The sequence below is a fragment of the Trichomycterus rosablanca genome, chromosome 14 (genome assembly GCF_030014385.1).
Source record: "Trichomycterus rosablanca isolate fTriRos1 chromosome 14, fTriRos1.hap1, whole genome shotgun sequence".
Lineage (NCBI taxonomy): Eukaryota > Metazoa > Chordata > Actinopteri > Siluriformes > Trichomycteridae > Trichomycterus > Trichomycterus rosablanca.
Genome location: NC_086001.1, coordinates 30,191,424 through 30,216,447, shown reverse-complemented (window position 1 = coordinate 30,216,447; position 25,024 = coordinate 30,191,424). Strand labels below are relative to the sequence as shown.

At 37.7% G+C, this 25,024-nt stretch overlaps 5 non-coding genes and 1 pseudogene across 5 annotated transcripts; 1 reads left to right on the top strand and 5 right to left on the bottom strand.

Annotated features, from left to right (window-relative positions):
- Window positions 1-3,910: 3,910 nt before the first annotated feature.
- trnaa-ugc (transfer RNA alanine (anticodon UGC)) lies at window positions 3,911-3,984 on the bottom strand. Its single transcript has one exon. It is a non-coding gene; the product is annotated as a tRNA-Ala (tRNA).
- A 96-nt stretch (window positions 3,985-4,080) lies between these two features.
- trnaa-cgc (transfer RNA alanine (anticodon CGC)) lies at window positions 4,081-4,152 on the bottom strand. The gene has a single exon. It is a non-coding gene; the product is annotated as a tRNA-Ala (tRNA).
- A 3,594-nt stretch (window positions 4,153-7,746) lies between these two features.
- Window positions 7,747-7,818, bottom strand: trnaa-ugc (transfer RNA alanine (anticodon UGC)). Its single transcript has one exon. It is a non-coding gene; the product is annotated as a tRNA-Ala (tRNA).
- Window positions 7,819-7,906: 88 nt separating this feature from the next.
- trnaa-ugc (transfer RNA alanine (anticodon UGC)) lies at window positions 7,907-7,978 on the bottom strand. The gene has a single exon. It is a non-coding gene; the product is annotated as a tRNA-Ala (tRNA).
- A 5,184-nt stretch (window positions 7,979-13,162) lies between these two features.
- On the bottom strand, window positions 13,163-13,234 carry trnaq-cug (transfer RNA glutamine (anticodon CUG)). Its single transcript has one exon. It is a non-coding gene; the product is annotated as a tRNA-Gln (tRNA).
- Window positions 13,235-23,382: 10,148 nt separating this feature from the next.
- LOC134326286 (zinc finger protein 850-like) overlaps window positions 23,383-25,024 on the top strand; it is a 226,344-nt pseudogene continuing 224,702 nt past the window's right edge.

Below are 25,024 nucleotides of genomic sequence, written 5' to 3'. Positions count from 1 at the left end.
CAGTGTAGATATTTATTTATACACACACCTTTATGGCTCAAACAATGTGTGCATTGCTTTTCTGTTTAATACATGGTACTGGAATGCACCATACGGCAATTGATTTCACAACATACAGAGGTAGAAATTCCTGCTGGTAATGTCCTGCTAACAGATAACAGACTGATATATCAGATGTCTTGTAATGCTGATGTATTCGCAAATCAGAGCTGTTTTGAGCTCATATTAGGTGGCATACAAACATGTGTAAACAGGTATGGCACTTCTGTGTAATACATATGCAGCAGGCCAACATTTTTGGACTAAACTCATTAAAGATTTGTAATATTTAAATCTGTGAATAAAATGCATGAGTGCAAAAAGGTGATAATGCCAATTGGTCTGGTTTACCATTGATGCAGGGGCGCATATTGGGACTTTAGAGACAATAGAGTGCAGAAATATAGGGTGTGTGCTGTGTGTGACTGTTAAGCTGCTAAAATTTGGTATCAAGCAAGAACAGAGAAAACTTCTACTTAGAAAAAATGCACTAATTAGTGTCCTTGGTTTCTCAATTTCATATAGAAATTAATAAAGACATTCTGTAGTTAGTCCGAGATCTCTAACAAGTGTGACAGGAAATGTTATACTTTATTAGTTATTTGCATTAAACTCATAAGTTATTTGCTTTTTTAGTTTATTGCTTTCTTAGATCAATAGACCACTGAAGTCGTGCGTCATTCTGTAGTCCTCGTTATGCCCATATTTGGAGACCTGGGTCTAAGCGCGATTTCCAATGGGAAAAATTAACAGGGTTTTCAGAAAATCAACTCTAACGCATCCTGTGCTAAATAAACATGTTCAGAACCCTTTACGTTTTGTCCTGTGTACATTTTTCTCCTGTACATCACAAGTTCAAGTTCACAAATTCAAAGTTCAGAGTTTGGTCAGACCATAACAAGGCTTAGTTTCCCACCACCTTTGTGGCACATGTAATCTAGCCATATTGAGACTTTCCTGCCTGTAGTGGAATTACTTAGGAAAAGGTAACTCACAGGTTTGCTGGGATAAACGTTGGGGGTGGGTTGAATAGTGTGTTCTCTGCAATCATTTGCATGACAAGAGGACAGATAGCGCTCTAATGGTTGTGTAGAAGGAGGGGTTTGTCCTCAGAATCTCAGATTTTCAGTCAAGCTAGTGCTAAACCACCAGCGTATTCACACAGGAAAGACACCGTATAACTGCACGGAGTGTGGAAAGAGTTTTACTCAAAGTAGTGCCCTTAAAGTACACCAGCGTGTTCACACAGGAGAGAAGCCGTATCACTGCTCAGAGAGTGGAAAGATTTTTGCTCATGAAAAGAATCTCAAACGGCATCAGCGTATTCACATAGAAAAACTACATCACTGTTAAGAGTGTGGGAAGTATTTTATTGCATATTATGTTCTCCAACAACACCAGCGCATTCACACAGGAGAGAAGTCATATCACCGTTCCTTGTCTGAGGAGAACTTTAGTGAAAGGAATATTCTTTAAGTACACCACACCAGCGCATTCACATAAGAGGATGACCCATATTGCTGCTTATAGTGCGGATGAAATTTTACTGGAAGCAGCATTTTTAATAGACACCAGTACGGTCACACAGAAGTTACTGTGACTGAAGTCGTCTTAAAAAACACCAGCGCATTCAGAGGAGAAATTAAAATGATACTCCACTACTGCATGTACAGAAAAAGCTACAGTGGGGTCAAAAAGTATTTAGTCAGCCACTGATTGTGCAAGTTCTCCTACTTAGAAAGATGAGAGAGGTCTGTAATTTTCATCATAGGTACACTTCAACTATGAGAGACAAAATGAGAAAAAAAAAATCCAGGAAATCACATTGTAGGATTTTTAAAGAATTTATTTGTAAATTATGGTGGAAAATAAGTATTTGGTCACCCACAAACAAGCAAGATTTCTGGCTCTCACAGACCTGTAACTTCTTCTTTAAGAAGCTCTTCTGTCCTCCACTCATTACCTGTATTAATGGCACCTGTTTGACCTCGTTATCTGTATAAAAGACACCTGTCCACAGCCTCAAACAGTCAGACTCCAAACTCAACCATGGCCAAGACCAAAGAGCTGTCGAAGGACACCAGGAAGACCTGCACCAGGCTGGGAAGAGTGAATCTACAATAGGCAAGCAGGTTGGTGTGAATAAATCAACTGTGGGAGCAATTGTAAGAAAATGGAAGACATACAAGACCATTGATAATCTCCCTTGGGGTCAAGATCTCATCCCGTGGGGTCAAAATGATCATGAGAACGGTGAGCAAAAATCCCAGAACTACACAGAGGGACCTGATGAATGACCTGCAGAGAGCTGGGACCAAAGTAACAAAGGCTACCATCAGTAACACACTACACCGAGAGGGACTCCAATCCTGCAGTGCCAGGCGTGTCCCCCTGCTCAAGCCAGTACATGTCCAGGCCCGTCTGAAGTTTGCCAGAGAGCTTATGGATGATCCAGAAGAGGATTGGGAGAATATCATGTGGTCAGATGAAACCAAAATGGAACTTTTTGGTAAAAATTCAACTCGTCGTATTTGGAGGAAGAAGAAGAACCCAAGAACACCATACCTACTGTGAAGCATGGGGGTGGAAACATCATGCTTTGGGGCTGTTTTTCTGCAAAGGGGACAGGACGACTGATCCGTGTTAAGGGAAGAATGAACGGGGCCATGTATCGTGAGATTTTAAGCCAAAACCTCCTTCCATCAGTGAGAGCATTGAAGATGGAACGTGGCTGGGTCTTCCAGCATGACAATGATCCCAAACACACCGCTCGGGCAACGAAGGAGTGGCTCCGTAAAAAGCATTTCAAGGTCCTGGAGTGGCCTAGCCAGTCTCCAGACCTCAACCCCATAGAAAATTTGTGGAGTCCGTGTTGCCCAGCGACAGCCCCAAAACATCACTGCTCTAGAGGAGATCTGCATGGAGGAATGGGCGAAAATACCAGCTACAGTGTGTGCAAACCTGGTGAAGACTTACAGGAAACGTTTGACCTCTGTCATTGCCAACAAAGGTCATGTTACAAAGTATTGAGTTGAACTTTTGTTATTGACCAAATACTTATTTTCCACCATAATTTACAAATAAATTCTTTAAAAATCCTACAATGTGATTTCCTGGATGTTTTTTTTCTCATTTTGTCTCTCATAGTTGAAGTGTACCTATGATGAAAATTACAGACCTCTCTCATCTTTCTAAGCAGGAGAACCTGCACAATCAGTGGCTGACTAAATACTTTTTGGCCCCACTGTATTTATATAGGTTTTTTGTGTGTTCTCTAATCCCAGCTCCCTAACCATTAACTTAGTTTCGAGCTATCTCACCATTAAAATTCAACTAAGTTTAGGCATAGGCTCACATTTCTCACGCAGACACAGACTATATAAGCCTGCTTATATACCTAATAAATTGGAAGACTTATTATAAGTGTTTTCTCATATTCAGTAAACGACACTGGAGTAGAAGATCTGAGCAGCAAGATTTTCTTCAAAAGAACTTGATGTTCTAACAGGGTCTGGAACAACCACCCGGATATTTGAACGGTTTAATCTAAGCTACAATCCCTGTGTAGCAGTAAGATGCTGCTGTGGAATTACAGCTTTGATGTATTAAGTTCTCTTGTGCTGTCCTATAGCCGTTGATCTTTCAGTCAGGTGAAGTTTACAAAAGAAAAAAACTTGTGATTGGGTCTTTAATAGCCAAGTGTATGTTTCAAGGAGCATTTTGTCTGTGACATTAAAAACAAAGCACGAATAAGACACACTCTGTGAATGAGCTGTGAGATTTGGTTTACGAGAGCGACGCCTTAGCCCATGGCCATGGCAGCACAGCAAAGAAAGGTCACACACTGAAATATGTCCCTGTGCAAAAGTAACAACTGGATGCAGGGGATTGAACCCTGGACCTCATACATGCAAAGCATGCACTCTACCACTGAGCTACATCCCCTTTTGTAACGTGGCAGGATTGCTGTGGCTCGATAGCGCTATTGTAGAGAATAAGACCGACAGGAAAGACATGGTCCCTAATTAAAAAGCTACTGAATGGAGATGCTGGGGCTTGAACCCAGGACCTTATACATGCGAAGCACACGCTCTACCATTGAGCTACATCCCCTACTTGTGCTTTTAGGGTAAACCTCCAACAGGTACGAGAGTCTTTGCAAAAAGAGAAGCAGAAAGAGGAGCAAGAATCTCTAACCTCTATCAAGTGAGGGATTGCAGATTTAACAGCACACTTGCATAGTCTTCTGTGGTAGCGGTTAAGAACTGGCTCTCTCAACCGGTTGGCTACAAAAGACATTAAACACTCGGTTAACAAGCTCCATCATGTCATGCAAGCCAATAGAAACTCCTGTACCTTTGCTCAGTCAGCTGGGTGAAGTTTAAAACAGGCTTGTGATTGAGTCTGACTAAGTACCTGGATATTTCAAGGGATGTGACACTCTGGAGCTCATACAGGCACGGCATGCAGTACCTCTAAGCTGCCATCCCTATGTAGAGGAAATGTGCTGGTGTGGAAGCACAGCATTAATGTGGTAAATAAGACCTGCAAGGGAAAATAGGAAATAAGTTGTGTTTCTTAAATTAGCCTAGAGGGAATGTGAACTAGAGCATATTGGTCATGTTTTAAAACAAGAGCATGCATGTTAAAGGCACGAACGGGGATTGAACCCGTGATCTTCGGTTTACGAGACCGACGCCTTACCTCTCCAGGTAGCTGGCAGAAAGTTGAAAAAATGTTCTTGTGCAAAAGTAACAACTGGAAGCTGAGCACATTCTTAAAGTCCAAGAGTAACAAGCAGAACGCCAGCTTGACAGTGATACAGAAGTTATCTGAGGAAATATTTGTCTGTAGGTGAGTTTTTAAAAATGATGGGACACATCATGTCTGCACTGAATTAATTACAAACTAATGTAGTGAAACGTTTTATTTGTGGTTCGAATGTAATCGGTAGCTAAATATCTGAACAATGTTAATGCTAATAATAATAATAATAAAAACAATGGTGCTGTGGCTTTACTTTGTTAATCATTCCTAACTTACATCAGTGTGTTAGACGGGGAGATTCTGAAATGCCGATTATTCCGTATCTTTGAGTGAACGATGCGCTTTTACAAAACGTTTGCATCTGCGCATTAATGTGTTTAACCGCTGATGTAATTTACAAGCGCAGATTCGCCAAACCTGCTGCAGTCTGTCACACCTCACATTATTTAGCTAAAAAATTCTTGTCGTTTTATCTTGTAATAACGAGTAACAAATTCGCATACAGCAAATGTATCGGAGTAAAAGTACACAATTTCTTTAGGAAATGTAGTGGAGTAAAAGTGAAAGTTGCCGAATTTTTTTATACTCCAGTAAAGTACAGATACTCCAAAAAACTACTTAAGTACTGTAACGAAGTATTATTACTTCGTTACTATACACCACTGTAAACCTCCAACGAGTACGAGAGTCTTTGCAAAAAGAGAAGCAGAACCAGGAGCAAGAATCTCTAGTCTCTGTCAAGTGAGGGATTGCAGATTTAACAGTGTATCACAAAAGTGAGTACACCCCTCACATTTCTGCAAATATTTCATTATATCTTTTCATGGGACAACACTATAGACATGAAACTTGGATATAACTTAGAGTAGTCAGTGTACAGCTTGTACAGCAGTGTAGATTTACTGTCTTCTGAAAATAACTCAACACACAGCCATTAATGTCTAAATAGCTGGCAACATAAGTGAGTACACCCCACAGTGAACATGTCCAAATTGTGCCCAAATGTGTCGTTGTCCCTCCCTGGTGTCATGTGTCAAGGTCCCAGGTGTAAATGGGGAGCATGGCTGTTAAATTTGGTGTTTTGGGTACAATTCTCTCATACTGGCCACTGGATATTCAACATGGCACCTCATGGCAAAGAACTCTCTGAGGATGTGAGAAATAGAATTGTTGCTCTCCACAAAGATGGCCTGGGCTATAAGAAGATTGCTAACACCCTGAAACTGAGCTACAGCATGGTGGCCAAGGTCATACAGCGGTTTTCCAGGACAGGTTCCACTCGGAACAGGCTTCGCCAGGGTCGACCAAAGAAGTTGAGTCCACGTGTTCGGCGTCATATCCAGAGGTTGGCTTTAAAAAATAGACACATGAGTGCTGCCAGCATTGCTGCAGAGGTTGAAGACGTGGGAGGTCAGCCTGTCAGTGCTCAGACCATACACCGCACACTGCATCAACTCGGTCTGCATGGACGTCATCCCAGAAGGAAGCTGACGCACAAGAAAGCCCGCAAACAGTTTGCTGAAGACAAGCAGTCCAAGAACATGGATTACTGGAATGCCATGTGGTCTGACGAGACCAAGATAAGCTTGTTTGGCTCAGATGGTGTCCAGCATGTGTGGCGGCGCCCTGGTGAGAAGTACCAAGACAACTGTATCTTGCCTACAGTCAAGCATGGTGGTGGTAGCATCATGGTCTTGGGCTGCATGAGTGTTGCTGGCACTGGGGAGCTGCAGTTCATTGAGGGAAACATGAATTCCAACATGTACTGTGACATTCTGAAACAGAGCATGATCCCCTCCCTTCGAAAACTGGAGGGAATCATGGTGTCTAAGATCCACCAGCTCCGTGATGTCATCATGGAGGAGTGGAAGAGGATTCCAGTAGCAACCTGTGCAGCTCTGGTGAATTCCATGCCCAGGAGGGTTAAGGCAGTGCTGGATAATAATGGTGGTCACACAAAATATTGACACTTTGGGCACAATTTGGACATGTTCACTGTGGGGTGTACTCACTTATGTTGCAGCTATTTAGACATTAATGGCTGTGTGTTGAGTTATTTTCAGAAGACAGTAAATCTACACTGCTATACAAGTTGTACACTGACTACTCTAAGTTATATTCAAGTTTTATTTCTATAGTGTTGTCCCATGAAAAGATATAATAAAATATTTGCAGAAATGTGAGGGGTGTACTCACTTTTGTGATACACTGTATGTGTTTAAAACTTCAATATTAGGTGGTGCTTAGCCTTTAACCATAGCACCTACAGTATTTATATAGGTTTTTTGTGTGTTCTCTAATCCCAGCTCCCTAACCATTAACTTAGCTTTGGGCTATCTCACCATTAAAATTCAACTAAGTTTAGGCATAGGCTCACATTTCTCACGCAGACACAGACTAAATAAGCCTGCTTCATATACCTAATAAATTGGAAGACTCATTATAAGTGTGTGTGTGTGTTTAAGTCTCTCCCAGTGTACACTTAAGAATTCAAAGGCTTGTTTTCTCATATTCAGTAAACGACACTGGAGTAGAAGATCTGAGCAGCAAGATTTTCTTCAAAAGAACTTGATGTTCTAACAGGGTCTGAAACAACTACCCGGATATTTAAATGGCTTAATCTGAGTTACAATCCCTGTGTAGCAGTAAGATGCTGCTGTGCAATTACAGCTTTGATGTATTAAATTCTCTTGTGCTGTCCTATAGCCGTTTCAGTCAGGTGAAGTTTACAAAAGAAAAAACTTGTGATTGGGTCTTTAACGGCCAAGTGTATGTTTTAAGGAGCGTTTTGTCTGTGACATTAAAAACAAAGTACGAATAAGACACACTCTGGGAATGAGCCGTGAGCTTTGGTTTACGAGAGCCACGCCTTGCCCATGGCAGTGGTAGCACAGCAAAGAAAGGTCACACACTGAAAAATGTCCCTGTGCAAAAGTAACAACAGGATGCAGGGGATTGAACCCTGGACCTCATACACGCAAAGCATGCACTCTACCACTGAGCTACATCCCCTTTTGTGACACAGCAGGATTGCTGTGGCTCGATAGCTCTATTGTAGAGAATAAGACCACGAGGCAAGACATGGTAAAACGCTTTTGACTGGAGATGCTGGGGCTTGAACCCAGGATCTCATACATGCAAAGCATGCGCTCTACCACTGAGCTAAATCCCCGACTTGTGCTTCTCAGGGTAAACCTCCAACGGGTACGAGAGTCTTTGCAAAAAGAGAAGCAGAACCATGTGCAGGAAAATACATTAAACACTCAGTTAACAAGCTTTTAACCTGCTTTCACCCTTGTCTGTTTTAATCTTTACCTAACTAATTGAGCAAAAGGGCCAGGGGTTTGGTCACTTTTGGCCAGCCTTCTCTGGCCTTCTCTAACTAGCAGGTACTATTGACCTCACTTGTTTGTTAGTTTAAGTCCAAAAATGGGTGTGGCCCATACGGGGATCGAACCGGCAACCTTGGCGTCATTAGCACCACGCACTAACCAACTGAGCTAACCGGCCAGTGTACAAGGGCAGGGCATATACCCACATACCCGATTCTACACTGACAGCCCTTCAGTTATGGAGCTGCCACACAGAAACGATGGAGAGCTTTACTGTTGATGAGCAGAACAGATCTTCGTGTGAGAGGACTGAGGTTCATGTATTTTTCTTTTAAGAATAAATAAAAGCTGATGCTTTTAACCTCATACTTTCCTAATACTTTTATTCTACATGGTCTTAATTTCTTTTAGTCCTCTGCCATGTGCAGTGCAAGAATTTACTAAATTACACAGCAGTTCCCTTTTTTATTGACAAAATTGACAAAATTGTATTGATAAAATTGATTGTAACCATTTATAAAGATGATGCCACGTTCATTAGGTGAAATGAAGCCAGAATTAAAGATGGTAGAAGAACAGGGTGGTATTCTTACTTTCAGTGATTAAATTACTCAGGTTAGAAAGTCCTGATACACAGAACATGCTCACCTGACTCTCAGCCATGCTAGCTTTAATCATTAAAGTGGGTGTGACCCTGATTCTGAATCATTCTCGTACCCGTCTGATTCCTGCTGATTTAGACGGATTAAACTGGTGTTACAGAGACGAGAACTGAACCCCTCCCCTCCCGGAGTATAGTGGTAATGATAATTCACCTCACTCTCGACTGTTTCTTCTTCTCTCTCAGTCAGGTTCTGAATGGCGCTGATCCACGCCCGTCTACCTGCCTCACAGTCGGCCTGGAACGTACAGCTCCTGTACACACACGGTGATAGATACAGATTATATAGGATGCAGACAGATAGACAGTTTGAGTAGATAGATAAACAGAAAGATAGACAGACATTCAGACAGACAGATGGATAGACAGATAGATAAATAGTCTGTCTATCTACCTGTCTGTCTGTCTATTGATCATCTGTCTGTCTATCTCTAATGATAATAGATCTGGACTTACCTTGTGTGCGTGACCACCCGGAAGCAGAAGCGTCGCCCGGCGTCCTCGCAGCTCTGGACCGAACAGCGCTGCAGGTCTTCCGCCAGTACCGTGAAGTCACGCTGGGGGAATAGAACGTAAAACCTTCTTATTTATACAGTCGATTATAAAAACGCCGGTGAAATCGTCCCAGACTTAAACATGACGGGGCGGTTTGGGACACAGCCCGGCACAGAAGTCGACCTCTGCTGTGATGCGCCCAAAAGATGAGGGTGCATTATGGGTCCAGGAGAGAGCTGATTTAGATCATGTAAAGTCATGTGACCTACCTTAAAGCTCTTCTTGTAGAGAAGCTGATTGTTGTGTATGATGAACCACCGCCTGCAGAGATCAAACGCATCGTTTATATATATATATAATATTGAGTGTATAAATCCTAATATAAACACTAAGCATCAGTTTACAGACCTGTTCCAGGTTTTAAACACACTCCTGGTCCTCTTAAACAGAAACCCCTCCATCAGGAGCGCTTCCTCTGCCTCCGCACCTCCCCCGTGACCCGGGTCGCCCCCGGAGGACGCCCGGGGAGGCGCCCCGCAACACAGCACACGCAGAAACCTCTCTCAGAGAAGCAGCCATCGTAAATGAGGAGAAAATCAAAATGCTGCTCCTGAAGAGCACAGGTCCACATTGTGATGTCACAGCGTTCGAAGAGAGCAGAGTGAATTTACCTTTACCATATATGGGCATGACTGGATTTATGTGACTGCACATATACTGACTTGATTTCCACTGTGGGACGGCTTCTGAAGGGTTTGCATGTTCTCCTCATGTCTTGGGGGTAATGGGGTACCCTAGGTATAAGTGTGTGTGTGACACACCCTGGTACTGACACACCCCCATACTATGACACACCCTGGTACTGGTACTGACACAACCTATGCCATGACACACCCTGGTACTGACACACCCCCATACCATGACACACCCTTGTACTGACACACCCCCATACCATGACACACCCTGGTACTGACACCCCCCCATACCATGACACACCCTGGTACTGACACACCCCCATACCATGAAACACCCTGGTACTGAGTGTGTGAGTGTGTGTGTGTGTGTGTGTGTGTGTGTGTGTGTGTGGTGTGTGTGGTGTAAAGTGTCTGAATACGTTTGGTTACAGTATGTATACTGACTGTGGTGCAGTAACAGATAGAGGTGCAGTATAAGGGTAACAGTGAGTGTCAGTATGTTGGGTGTGCAGTATAGTGCAGTGAATGTGCAGTATGAATTACATTTGGGTTCATTAGAAATGATCAGGATTATATTCAGAGATCTTAGAACCTCATCACATTCATGCACGTGTCTTTCTTTTACAGATTAAGTGTTTTGGTTTTTCTGGAGGTACGACTGGAAAGGAAACTGTAACAAACGACCTGGTAAATCATCATGGGTAAGTTTTTTAAATTATTATTTAAACTGAATTCACTCATTAAGTCTCCTCTCCTACAGCCGAGACGAACTTGAGACCACACACAACAGAAGGCGATGAAGACAATGGAGGGAGAGACGACAAAAACGAAGATGCCGGTCCGGTATCTTAGCAAGGCTAAAGAGCTCCTTACAGACCACCGCTACCGAGTCTGTTTGTCATGAACGTCAGGTCACTTTCAAATGATGGATGAACTGAGACTAAGTTTAACATCACAAACATCTATACAGAAAACGTGTATGATGATAATCACAGAATCTTGGCTTAATCCAGGTGTGGATCCAAACGTCCAAAACGTTGTCTCTGACAAGTGTGAGATCTTTTTAATGCCCCTCACATTCAGGTCAGAAACATGCCATTATTTCAATTTGCCAAACTTAATTACACTTCTGTAAACGTAAGCAAGTCATGTGACTCGTGTGCACCATCCAATGAAACATCTGTGCGTGAGTCTCTGTGGTGCAATTGGTTAGCGTGTTCGGCTGTTAACCGAAAGGTTGGTGGTTCAAGCCCACCCAGGGACGAGTGCCTTTTATTGCCCAACCTGCCTGTTGATCAAACGGATATGAGACACAACAACAATGTGTAGCTCCACAGAATAGTGGAAATAAGTAACTGATAACATCCAGTAAACAACAATAATACAAGCACGAATATTCTCCTGATAATCACCGGAAACCGACTGTACAAAGTGGAAGAACTTTCTTTTGGTTTCAGTAGATGTTAAACGAAGACACTCGCCCAACATGGGGCTCGAACTTACGACCCTGAGATTAAGAGTCTCATGCTCTACCGACTGAGCTAGCCGGGCTTAAGCAACATGTCAGAACAGACAGCTCATCGATCAGAGCATCAGAGAGATGTAGGTTTAATTCACTAACATCACGACCAGATTAAGAACTAATTCACAGTTTACAAACAAACACAATTCAGAATAAGTAACAGAAACAGACACAGACTTACTGTCGCTGTATTGTATTATATTATAGTGTTAAATTGTAGCCTATTTTATTGAGATTATGCTTTAATGCTGTATTTTCTTAAATGTATTTAATCCAGCACAATGGTTAAACTGCACAACCCAACAAGTTAAAATAACCCATCATGTGTTCTGTCCAATATTTACACAGTGCTGGTTGCCAAATAACACATTTTCACCTGCATTCTGCCTTTTCTTTCCTGTATGCCAAAAACAGTCGCCATTGCAGGTCTACAACATGTTACAAAAACACTTGGGACACTTTATTTTTGCTTTCTTTATCTTGCCGGTGTCACGTTGTATTGAAACTAAAATAAATAAATGAAAACTTAAAATTAAAAAGCAAGTGTTTAGGTTCATTCATCATCTTAACACATATTACAAACTAATCAAGCTCGTCAAATTTCAGACATTGTTCACGTAAACAAAAATCTAAGTTGGAAGAACAAGGTGATTCATGTATTTATAGACGGTGCTGTTTATGGTTTTACACTTAAAAACATGAACAGTTAAAAAATAACAACAAACACAACATCAACAATTTAATATCAATGTCACAAATCTGTACCTAAGCAACAAGCTGTAATTTATCTAGCACCACTAGATGGGAACGATCTCTGTACAACATTTTGAACTTCACTTTAAAAGTCAGTTCAGTGTGTTTTACTGTAGTAAGAATAGCTCCACATGTTTGTGTACGTAGTGTTTATGGTATTTAAGCTGGATGGATAGATGGAAGTTAACATGTAATCTAAGGTGACTCTTAAGTTTATTCGCTGCTGTTGGCTTATAAAGTTTTACTGAACAAACTGGCTCGTATTTTGGCACTGATGTACCTTCCTGAATGGTGATCTGCTTGGTCGACACAACTAGCACAAGTAATCGTGGTCTACACCCCACAAGCGCTCTGTTGTACTTGCACATGCGCTGAAAGCTACCATCCTGAAACTGCTAACGTTTTTAAACCTTGGAACACGGGGCCCCAAATAAAGGCGTTAAGGTTCCTCCGAGATTTGAACTCAGATTGCTGGATTCAAAGTCCAGAGTGCTAACCATTACACCATGACACCACAAAAACTAAATGTAATGATTCACCATTTACTAAGTAAATAAAGCCAAAAAGAAAAATACAAACAACTTCTGACTTTACTTTAACATCTCAGGTGATTTAAACTTATGTGATTGATATAACTGACTGAAATCAATTGACAAAACTGAGGTAATTTAGAAGTTTTAAACACTAAATAAAAGTAATTTTAGTTAAACATTGCCACCCAAGTATTAAAATCACAACAAAACGTTCCACTGTTGGAAAATTGCACTAAGTTCAGGACGCAGTTGGCGCTGTAAACAATGACTTGCCGCTTTGTGTTCTAATTTGGCATAGAGCAGTCATATATGAAACACTATTGTCTTCTCAGCGTTGATAACAGTGTTTTTACCTGAATAAAGTCAGGTTCCACCGAGACTTGAACTCGGATCGCTGGATTCAGAGCCCAGAGTGCTAACCATTACACCATGGAACCACAGCAGACATGTTATTTAATGAAGAATTCAACACAAAGGTTAATAATTACACCATTAGCTCCACATGTTTTTTATGTGGTGTTTATGGTATTTAAGCTGGATGGATAGATGGAAGTTAACATGTCAGATATCCCAAGTTACAAAAACTCATTTCAGGGAGCTAAAAACAAAGCTAAAAACCTCTCGCACACAGCAAAGGATCTGAGAGATAACAGAACTTTTAGGAGCTGCTAACTGAGCTACTAAACTAACTGTTCGCGTCACAAACACATTAATGTGTACTACATAGTGCACCAGATAGTGTGCAAGATAATAGATTTATGTTCCCTACATAGTGCACTAGATTGTATATTAAAAAAGAATTTATGTTTTTTACTTAGTGCACTAGATAGTGTACTAGATAATAGACTTATGTTTATTACATAATGCTTTAGGTAGCGTATTAGTTAACGGATTTATGTTCCCTACATAGTGCACTAGACAGTGAATTAGACAATTGGTTTATTTTCCCTACACAGTGCACTAGAAAGTGTATTACATAATTAATTATGTTCCCTACATAGTGCACTAGATTGTATATTTGATCATAGATTTATGTTCCCTACTTAGTGCACTAGAGTGTATATTTGATCATAGATTTATGTTCCCTACTTAGTGCACTAGACAGTATATTAGACAATTGATTTATGTTCCCTACACAGTGCGCTAGAGTGTATATCAGCGCTAGAGTGTATAACGGATTTAATACGCAATCGTATCAAAAAAGTCTGTGTTGCCTTCGTATGTGTGTGTGTGCGCTCTTGGCCACTCGTTCTAGATTCCGGGAGATTTTATCTGACTTGTGGGAATCAGGGAGCCGCTATGTATATGCGGGGGATTCCAGGAACTTTTGGGAGACTTGGGATGTCTGTAGTGTAGTCCTCTCTAAAGCTACCTGAGAGATACATAGTGGTGGGCTGATCCATCCAAATATCGATAGTATCGATACCAACGTTGTTATTGGAATCGGATCGATACTAGAGTGATGGGATTGATACCTTAGATTCAGTTTTTAAACATGTGTTCTTCAGTTTTAATGTTGTACTGTACTTTGTTTTAAGACAGATAAGAAGTGCAGTGAAAGGAATTAATTTAGTTTTATAATATTATTGTTTATGAACAAAAAACTTTATATGAAAAAAGAATTGACGTTCTTTAATATTTCTCTGTACTTTATTTTACAAAAAGTCAGAGTGTACAATAAGAGTGGGAATTATGTTTATTATTATATAATTGTTTCTCAACAAAAAGCCCAGACTTCATTAAAGTTTATTACATTAATAAAATTACTTTTTATTCACCTACACACTGTAGTGGGTTTTCACTGCACATGATGAACTAACACAAAATCATTTATTAGTCAAAGCAAATTGATGATACATTCACCTCATAAATCATGATACACTGCTCTACTCTACATCGGATCGATACCAAATTTTGCAGTATCGCACACCCCTAATACAGATGTGTTAATGGAGATGTTTTACTGCTAAGCTGCTGTTCAACTCCAGTCCAGTTGGTGACGCTGGTGCGTCTTAAGTTGTTCTGCCATCCGCCATTAAACATCATAAGAAGAACAAGAAGCTGCTGTGTTTGTACTGTAGAGCCTCATCTGTAAGTAAAATATGTATTTAATTATAACCCTTATATTTCATTATAACCACATTCTAATTAATAATAAAACTAGAGTTTATAATAAAACATCACTGTGAGGATTTGAGGAGTTTTATTTAAACAAACAAACTATTAGCTGCTCCGCTAACTGTTAGCACCACACAAGATTCAGTACTTATGAACCGATTCATTTGAACCGATCCAGCAAAATGAATCAATTGATCGGAACTGATTGAGTTTCTTCATGATTAAATCTCACAGTTTTATATAAACACGTCATATTTTTAAACTTTGTTTATAGTTGAAATTTGTTTATAGTTGAACTTTGTTTATTGTTGATATTTGTTTATAGTTAAACTTTGTTTACAGGTGAACTTTGTTTATAGTTGAACTTTGTTTATATGTGAACTTTGTTTATAGTTGAACTTTGTTTATTGTTGATATTTGTTTATAGTTAAACTTTGTTTACAGCTGAACTTTGTTTATTGTTGATATTTGTTTATAGTTAAACTTTGTTTACAGGTGAACTTTGTTTATAGTTGAACTTTGTTTATATGTGAACTTTGTTTATAGTTGAACTTTGTTTACAGTTGAACTTTGTTTATAGTTGAACTTTGTTTACAGTTGAATTTTGTTTGTTGTTGATATTTATAGTTGAACTTTGTTTACAGGTTAACTTTGTTTATAGTTGAATAGTCTGTCTGTCTGTCTATTAGATCTTTAATAATGCAGTCAGCAGAAGAGGGAGACGTCACCCCCGTGGATCTACAATATGAAGAATTCCAGAAGAAAATAATACAAAAGGAGGAGGATGACGATGATGATTTCTTCTGTAAGTAAATATACGTAGAGGATGATGACACTTTTCCACCAGACAGTATGGTACAGTACAGTGTCTGGATTTAAGTTTGAATCTAACTAGGATTTGTTTATGATTAGGAACCAAACCCACAACCTTCAGTTTCCTCCAGTTGTTGAGTTTCTTCTTCTCATATTGATGAATTTCAGGTGAAGTCACTTTAATCCCTGCAGAACTTGTGGCTTCTGTGGAACTGCTCTTCTCAGAGGACCAACAGTGTGGAGGTTTCCAGATGAAGCCTGTGAAGAAAGAAGAACCTGAAGATAAAGATGAACTCAGTAAGACTTGAGCAAAATCATTTCTCCTAATTTGAACGTGTCTGAATGTCTTGTAATATTTTAGTATATTTAGTGCATAAGTGAGCAGGTGAGTGAAATGAGGAGACAGAAGATAAAGAAGATTAAACAGATCATGCTGACTGTACCGTGTTTACACTAGTATATAATTACAGAGTAATGCCAGGTGAATACAAGTGGCTGAATGATTGGGTAATGAATGAGAAGAAATAAAGTCGAGTATATAAGCTGATATATTCAATATATACGTGATTGTTTGTGCTGATGGTCCTGGAGAGATGAGTCTGCACCTTCCATCCAGATCTTAACTCTTCTCCTTTTTTTAGAAAGTGTTGCAGGCCTGAAATGCAGGAATGGATGTTTATTAATAAATGAAATGAAGTTGAGCAGATAAAAGATGAAACATCTCAGCTTCATCCTGTCTGACATCAAATAAAAGTCAAAGTCTGTGTTTATATTATTATTTGCTTTTTCTATACTGTCCCAACTTTTTCTGATTTGAGGTTGTATTGTTATTATTAAATCTGCTGAAACCCTGTTTGAACAAAGGTTTATAGGTCGTGTTTTTGACAGATAGTATAGAAGTACGTGTCTGTTAGTTCTAACTTAAGTGCTTAATAAAGAAGTTGGTCGTTACTACCAACAATAACAAACTTATTTTTCTTCTTTCACAAAACAAAGAAATTTCAGGTGAAGGAACCTCGATCCCTGTGGAACACGTCACCTCTGAGGAACACCTCACCCCAGAGGACCAACAGTGTGGAGGTTTCCAGATGAAGCCTGTGAAGAAGGAAGAACCTGAAGATAAAGATGAACTCAGTAAGATATTTTTTATCTTGAGTAAAATAAGATTTGGATTGAATAGAATCAGAGGAACCTGGGATGAAGCATCATACAGTGAAAGCTTGTATTGTGCTCATGCAGATCAGTGTGAGCAGGAAATGATGAATGCAGGATGAATCACGTTACAGGACTTTAGCATCAGATCTCAGATTAACAATTACTAACAGTATTTATTATTTATAATGTTATAAATGTATTTGATTATTTACAATGTTATAAATGTATTTGATTGTAGACCTGCACCAGGCTGGGAAGAGTGAATCTACAATAGGCAAGCAGGTTGGTGTGAATAAATCAACTGTGGGAGCAATTGTAAGAAAATGGAAGACATACAAGACCATTGATAATCTCCCTTGGGGTCAAGATCTCATCCCGTGGGGTCAAAATGATCATGAGAACGGTGAGCAAAAATCCCAGAACTACACGGAGGGGCCTGATGAATGACCTGCAGAGAGCTGTGACCAAAGTAACAAAGGCTACCATCAGTAACACACTACGCCGAGAGGGACTCAAATCCTGCAGTGCCAGGCGTGTCCCCCTGCTTAAGCCAGTACCCCAGGCCAGGCCCGTCTGAAGTTTGCCAGAGAGCATATGGATGATCCAGAAGAGGATTGGGAGAATATCATGTGGTCAGATGAAACCAAAATGGAACTTTTTGGTAAAAACTCAACTTGTCGTGTTTGGAGGAAGAAGAATGCTGAGTAAACACCATACCTACTGTGAAGCATGGGGGTGGAAACATCATGCTTTGGGGCTGTTTTTCTGCAAAGGGGACAGGACGACTGTTCCGTGTTAAGGGCAGAATGAATGGGGCCATGTATCGTGAGATTTTAAGCCAAAACCTCCTTTCATCAGTGAGAGCATTGAAGATGAAACGTGGCTGGGTCTTCCAGCATGACAATGATCCCAAACACACCGCTCGGGCAACGAAGGAGTGGCTCCGTAAAAAGCATTTCAAGGTCCTGGAGTGGCCTAGCCAGTCTCCAGACCTCAACCCCATAGAAAATTTGTGGTGTCTGTGTTGCCCAGCGACAGCCCCAAAACATCACTGCTCTAGAGAAGATCTGCATGGAGGAATGGGCCAAAATACCAGCTACAGTGTGTGCAAACCTGGTGAAGACTTACAGGAAACGTTTGACCTCTGTCATTGCCAACAAAGGTTATGTTACAAAGTATTGAGTTGAACTTTTGTTATTGACCAAATACTTATTTTCCACCATATTTTACAAATAAATTCTTTAAAAATCCTACAATGTGATTTCCTCGATTTTTTTTTCTCATTTTGTCTATCATAGTTGAAGTGTACCTATGATGAAAATTACAGACCTCTCTCACCTTTCTAAGTAGGAGAACCTGCACAATCAGTGGCTGACTACATACTTTTTGGCCCCACTGTAAATGTATATGATTATTTATAATGTTATAAATAGGGATGTAACGATACACTCAGTCCACGATGCGATACGATTCACTTTACGATTTTTTTCCCGATTTTTTTTTTTAACAAAATGATGCACATTTACCCTCACATTTCACATTGTGTTAAAAAAAACTGAAATTAACATTTAAAACAAATCCCACATTAAATAAATAATACAAATAAAAAAAGAAATTTCAAATAAATAAACTAAGGTTTTGCCTGTGTTCCCTCCAAGCTTGGTAAAGTGCTGTAAAGTAAAGTGCTGGCATTACAGTATGGCTAAAGTGCGGGCGCGATGGAATGCAGTATTTAGGCTCCAGTGAGTTAACCAGCAATCAAAATCCCTCATTTTTAGCTACTGAAAATGGTCTCATATCTTTTGCCATGAAAATACCAGTGCACCCCGTAATCTCTTTTGCTCAGCGAGCGGTTGTGTAAACGTGCTTGTCAGGGTGGTTTGCCTTTTTATGAATGATTTTCGCTTATGCGGGGTGACCGGAGCTTTATATGTTTATCATGTTCGTTGTGCTATTTGTGTAGTTCAGTATCCGGTTGTTTTATTTTGTCCATTATCTTTTTTTTATTTTCGGTCTTGAGACCAGAATGCTGCCACACTTCTGATTTGAAAGAGGAGGGGGCATCCTCAAGTTCCACATCTTCACCTTTGGTCGCCTTTTTTGTAGAACTGTGTAGTGACTGGGTTGCCAAGTCAGGCATAACTCACTACCGCAACCTTTGAATATTCACCCATTTTGAATGAAGCCCGATTTGGCAACCAGGCGAAGTGGCTAGCGCAAGTGCTCTTTGCTGTTTAAAGTTAATATCGATTCATTTTACTTGAATTACCGATTTAAATCGTGGCAAAAATGCATCGATTTTTAACTGTGTATTGGTGAATCGTTACATCCCTAGTTATAAATGTATATTATTATTTATAATGTTATAAATGTATATTATTATTTATAATGTTATAAATGTATTTGATTATTTATAATGTTATAAATGTATATTATTATTTATAATGTTATAAATGTATTTGATTATTTATAATGTTATAAATGTATATTATTATTTATAATGTTATAAATGTATTTGATTATTTATAATGTTGTAAATGTATATTATTATTTATAATGTTATAAATGTATTTGATTATTTATAATGTTATAAATGTATATTATTATTTATAATGTTATAAATGTATTTGATTATTTATAATGTTATAAATGTATTTGATTATTTATAATGTTATAAATGTATTTATTATTTATAATGTTATAAATGTATTTGATTATTTATAATGTTATAAATGTATTTGATTATTTATAATGTTATAAATGTATATTATTATTTATAATGTTATAAATGTATTTATTATTTATAATGTTATAAATGTATGTTATTATTTATAATGTTATAAATGTATTTGATTATTTATAATGTTATAAATGTATTTGATTTTTTATAATGTTATAAATGTATTTGATTATTTATAACGTTATAAATGTATATTATTATTTATAACGTTATAAATTTATATTATTATTTATAATGTTATAAATGTATTTATTATTTATAACGTTATAAATGTATTTGATTATTTATAACGTTATAAATGTATATTATTATTTATAACGTTATAAATGTATATTATTATTTATAATGTTATAAATGTATTTGATTATTTATAATGTTATACTGTGGTGCTTGAAAGTTTGTGAACCCTTTAGAATTTTATATATTTCTGCATAAATATGACCTAAAACATCATCAGATTTTCACACAAGTCCTAAAATAGATAAAGAGAACCCAGTTAAACAAATGAGACAAAAATATTATACTTGGTCATTTATTTATTGAGGAAAATGAGCCAATATTACATATTTGTAAGTGGCAAAAGTATGTGAACCTCTAGGATTCGCAGTTAATTTGAAGGTGAAATTAGAGTCAGGTGTTTTCAATCAATGGGATGACAATCAGGTGTGAGTGGGCACCCTGTTTTATTTAAAGAACAGGGATCTATCAAAGACTGCTCTTCACAACACATGTTCATGGCTCGAACAAAGGAGATTTCTGAGGACCTCAGAAAAAGAGTTGTTGATGCTCATCAGGCTGGAAAAGGTTACAAAACCATCTCTAAAGAGTTTGGACTCCACCAATCCACAGTCAGACAGATTGTGTACAAATGGAGGAAATTCAAGACCATTGTTACCCTCCCCAGGAGTGGTCGACCAACAAAGATCACTCCAAGAGCAAGGCGTGTAATAGTCGGCGAGGTCACAAATGACCCCAGGATAACTTCTAAGCAACTGAAGCCTTCTCTCACATTGGCTAATGTTAATGTTCATGAGTCCACCATCAGGAGAACACTGAACAACAATGGTGTGCATGGCAGGGTTGCAAGGAGAAAGCCACTGCTCTCCAGAAAGAACATTTCTGCTCGTCTGCAGTTTGCTACAGATCATGTGGACAAGCCAGAAGGCTATTGGAAGAATGTTTTGTGGACGAATGAGACCAAAATAGAACTTTTTGGTTTAAATGAAAAGCGTTATGGTTGGAGAAAGGAAAACACTGCATTCCAGTATAAGAACCTTATGCCATCTGTGAAACATGGTGGTGGTAGCATCATGGTTTGGGCCTGTTTTGCTGCATCTGGGCCAGGACGGCTTGCCATCACTGATGGAACAATGAATTCTGAATTCTATCAGAGAATTCTAAAGGAAAATGTCAGGACATCTGTCCATGAACTGAATCTCAAGAGAAGGTGGGTCATGCAGCAAGACAACGACCCTAAGCACACAAGTCGTTCTACAAAGAATGGTTAAAGAAGAATAAAGTTAATGTTTTGGAATGGCCAAGTCAAAGTCCTGACCTTAATCCAATCGAAATGTTGTGGAAGGAACTGAAGCGAGCAGTTAATGTGAGGAAACCCACCAACATCCCAGAGTTGAAGCTGTTCTGTACGGAGGAATGGGCTAAAATTCCTCCAAGCCGGTGTGCAGGACTGATCAACAGTTACCGGAAACGTTTAGTTGCAGTTATTGCTGCAAAGGGGGGTCACACCAGATACTGAAAGCAAAGTTTCACATACTTTTGCCACTCACAAATATGTGATATTGGATCATTTTCCTCAATAAATGACGAAGTACAATATTTTTGTCTCATTAGTTTAACTGGGTTCTCTTTATCTACTTTTAGGACTCGTGTGAAAATCTGATGATGTTTTAGGTCATATTTATGCAGAAATATAGAAAATTCTAAAGGCTTCACAAACTTTCAAGCACCACTGTAAATGTATTTGATTATTTATAATGTTATAAATGTATTTGATTATTTATAATGTTATAAATGTATTTGATTATTTATAATGTTATAAATGTATTTGATTATTTATAATGTTATAAATGTAATTGATTATTTATAATGTTATAAGTGTAATTAATTATTTAAAATATAAATATTTTTTATTATTTATAATGTTATGAATGTATTTGATTATACTGTTATAAATGTATTTGATTATTTATAATGCTATACATGTATTTGATTATTTATAATGTTATAAATGTATTTATTATTTATGATGTTATAAATGTATTTGATTATTTATAATGTTACAAATGTATTTATTATTTATGATGTTATAAATGTATTTGATTATTTATAATGTTATAAATGTATTGATTATTTATGATGTTATAAATGTATTTATTATTTATGATGTTATAAATGTATTTGATTATTTATAATGTTATAAATATATTTGATTATTTATAATGTTATAAATGTATTTATTATTTATAATGTTATAAATGTATTTATTATTTATAATGTTATAAATGTATTTGATTATTTATAATGTTATAAATGTATTTGATTATTTATAATGTTATAAATGTAATTGATTATTTATAATGTTATAAGTGTAATTGATTATTTATGTTATAAATGTATTTGATTATTTATAATGTTATAAATGTATATGATTATTTATAATGTTATAAATGTATTTGATTATTTATAATGTTATAAATGTATTTTATTATTTATAATGTTATAAATGTATTTGATTATTTATAATGTTATAAATGTATTTGATTATTTATAATGTTATAAATGTATTTGATTATTTATTATGTTATAAATGTATTTGATTATTTATTATGTTATAAATATATTTGATTATTTATTATGTTATAAATGTATTTGATTATTATGTTATAAATGTATTTGATTATTTATTATGTTATAAATGTATTTGATTATTTATTATGTTATAAATGTATTTGATTATTTATAATGTTATAAGTGTATTTGATTATTTATAATGTTATAAATGTATTTGATTATTTATAATGTTATAAATGTATTTGATTATTTATAATGTTATAAATGTATTTATTATTTATAATGTTATAAATGTATTTGCTTATTTATAATGTTATAAATGTATTTGATTATTTATAATGTTATAAATGTATTTGATTATTTTCTGCTTCAGAACTGAACAAGGATTTCTGCTGCTCCTCGTGTCCACGTTCCTCTACAACCCAAAATCAGCTCCACAATCACATCAAGAGCTGCAACCATGATAAATTTGAGACTCTGGTGAAGATTAAGACTGAACATGAGGATCTGACGCCCACCAGAAGCTCCAGTAATCAGCAAACGTCCTCTGGTACTGTCAGCATTAACACCTCTCTCAGTCCCACACAGGAAGAAGGAATTGTCTGCTCACAGTGTGGGAAGAGCTTCAGTTTCCTGAGTTTTCTCAAAATACACCAGCACATTCACACTGAAGTGAAGCCGTATCAGTGCTCACAGTGTGGGAAAAGTTTTAATCAACAGGGTAATCTCAAAGTACACCAGCACATTCACACTGGAGTGAAACCGTATCAGTGCTTACAGTGTGGGAAGAGTTTTAATCAACAGGGTAATCTCAAAAAACACCAGCGCATTCACACTGGACAGAAACCGTATCAGTGCTCACAGTGTGGGAAGAGTTTTACTACACAGAGTGCTCTCAAGATACACCAGCGCATTCACACTGGAGTGATACCGTATCAGTGCTCACAGTGTGGGAAGAGTTTTAATACCCAGAGTGATCTAATAAAACACCAGCGCATTCACACTGGAGAGAAACCGTATCAGTGCTCACAGTGTGGGAAGAGTTTTAATAAACAGAGTAATCTCAAAATACATCAGCACATTCACACTGGAGAGAAACCGTATCAGTGCTCACAGTGTGGAAAGAGTTTTATTACACAGAATAATCTCAAAACCCACCAGCGCATTCACACTGGAGAGAAACCGTATCAGTGCTCACAGTGTGGAAAGAGTTTTTTTACACAGAGTAATCTCAAAATCCACCAGCGCATTCACACTGGAGAGAAACCGTATCAGTGCTCACAGTGTGGAAAGGGTTTTAATCAACAGAGTCATCTCAAAACACACCAGCGCATTCACATTTTACAGAAATGATGCTCACGGTGTTGGAGCTGCTTTGCTCATTTATCAGCACTTAGACACAAGTGTGACTCATCAGATTGTACCAAACAAGCTAAAATATAAAAATATAATATATAGTGAGTGAGTGAGTGTTGGGGAGAAATGGTTAACCATGAATGAATTATACTGTGTAATTAATAGGTAATTAATTAATATTAATATTAGTAAAACATTAATAAGTAAATAGTAATAATAAAAGTATAAATCTTTAGGTTAAACTATTACTGGGAAATAATGTGATTATCTATAGTGGAGTGAATGGTGGGTAGAACCAGGAGGTTTAGAGCCTGATGTAAGTGAATGCTATCAGTTAATAGTGGAAGTGAATTAAAAAAAAAAAGGTATTGGATCGGCTAGCATATACTGGTATTAGTGATACTGTGCTTGATTGGTTTTCTTCATACATTTCTAGACGTGTACAGTATGTTCACAGTAACTCCTGTTACTAGTGATGTCCCTCAGGGCTCTGTCCTGGGGCCTCTACGATTTATAATTTACTTGCTTCCTATTGGACGTATCTTTAGGAAATACAACATTCAATTTTATTGTAATGCGGACGACACCGAGCTATACCTGTCCACTGTGCTCACGGCTACTCTTCCTCCTCCATCTCTCTCTGATTGTCTAATAGAATTAAGAACATGGTTCTCTTACAATTTTCTCACATTAAATGCTGATAAAACTGAAATTATTCTTATAGGTAGAAAATCTCCTCTCTCTAAATCTAACAAATTCTCAATGATGATTAAGAACTCAGTCGTCTCTCCTTCCACTCACAATCTTTCATTTCATGCACATATTAACAACATCACACGATCCGCTTATTTACATTTACGTAACATAAATCGTCTACGTCCATTACTTTCTCCTAGAAGTGCTGATGTTCTTGTTCATGCCCTGGTTACATCTCAGATTGATTATTGTAACTCTCTCCTTTTTGGTCTACCTCATATGGGAGCTAGAGCTTTTAGCCCACATCTCTGGAACTCTCTCCCTCCTGACATTCGCACCATTGATTCAATCCCTAGTTTCAAAACATATTAAAACGTATTTCTTTAAACTCGCCTACCCTTAATCTGTGTTATTAATTATGTACTGATGTTTTGTATTGTAAGGTGTTTTGAAAGGCACCCATAAATAAAATGTATTATTATTTTTATTATTATATGTTGGCACAGATGTTACTTATACTTGTTTTTCACACATTTTC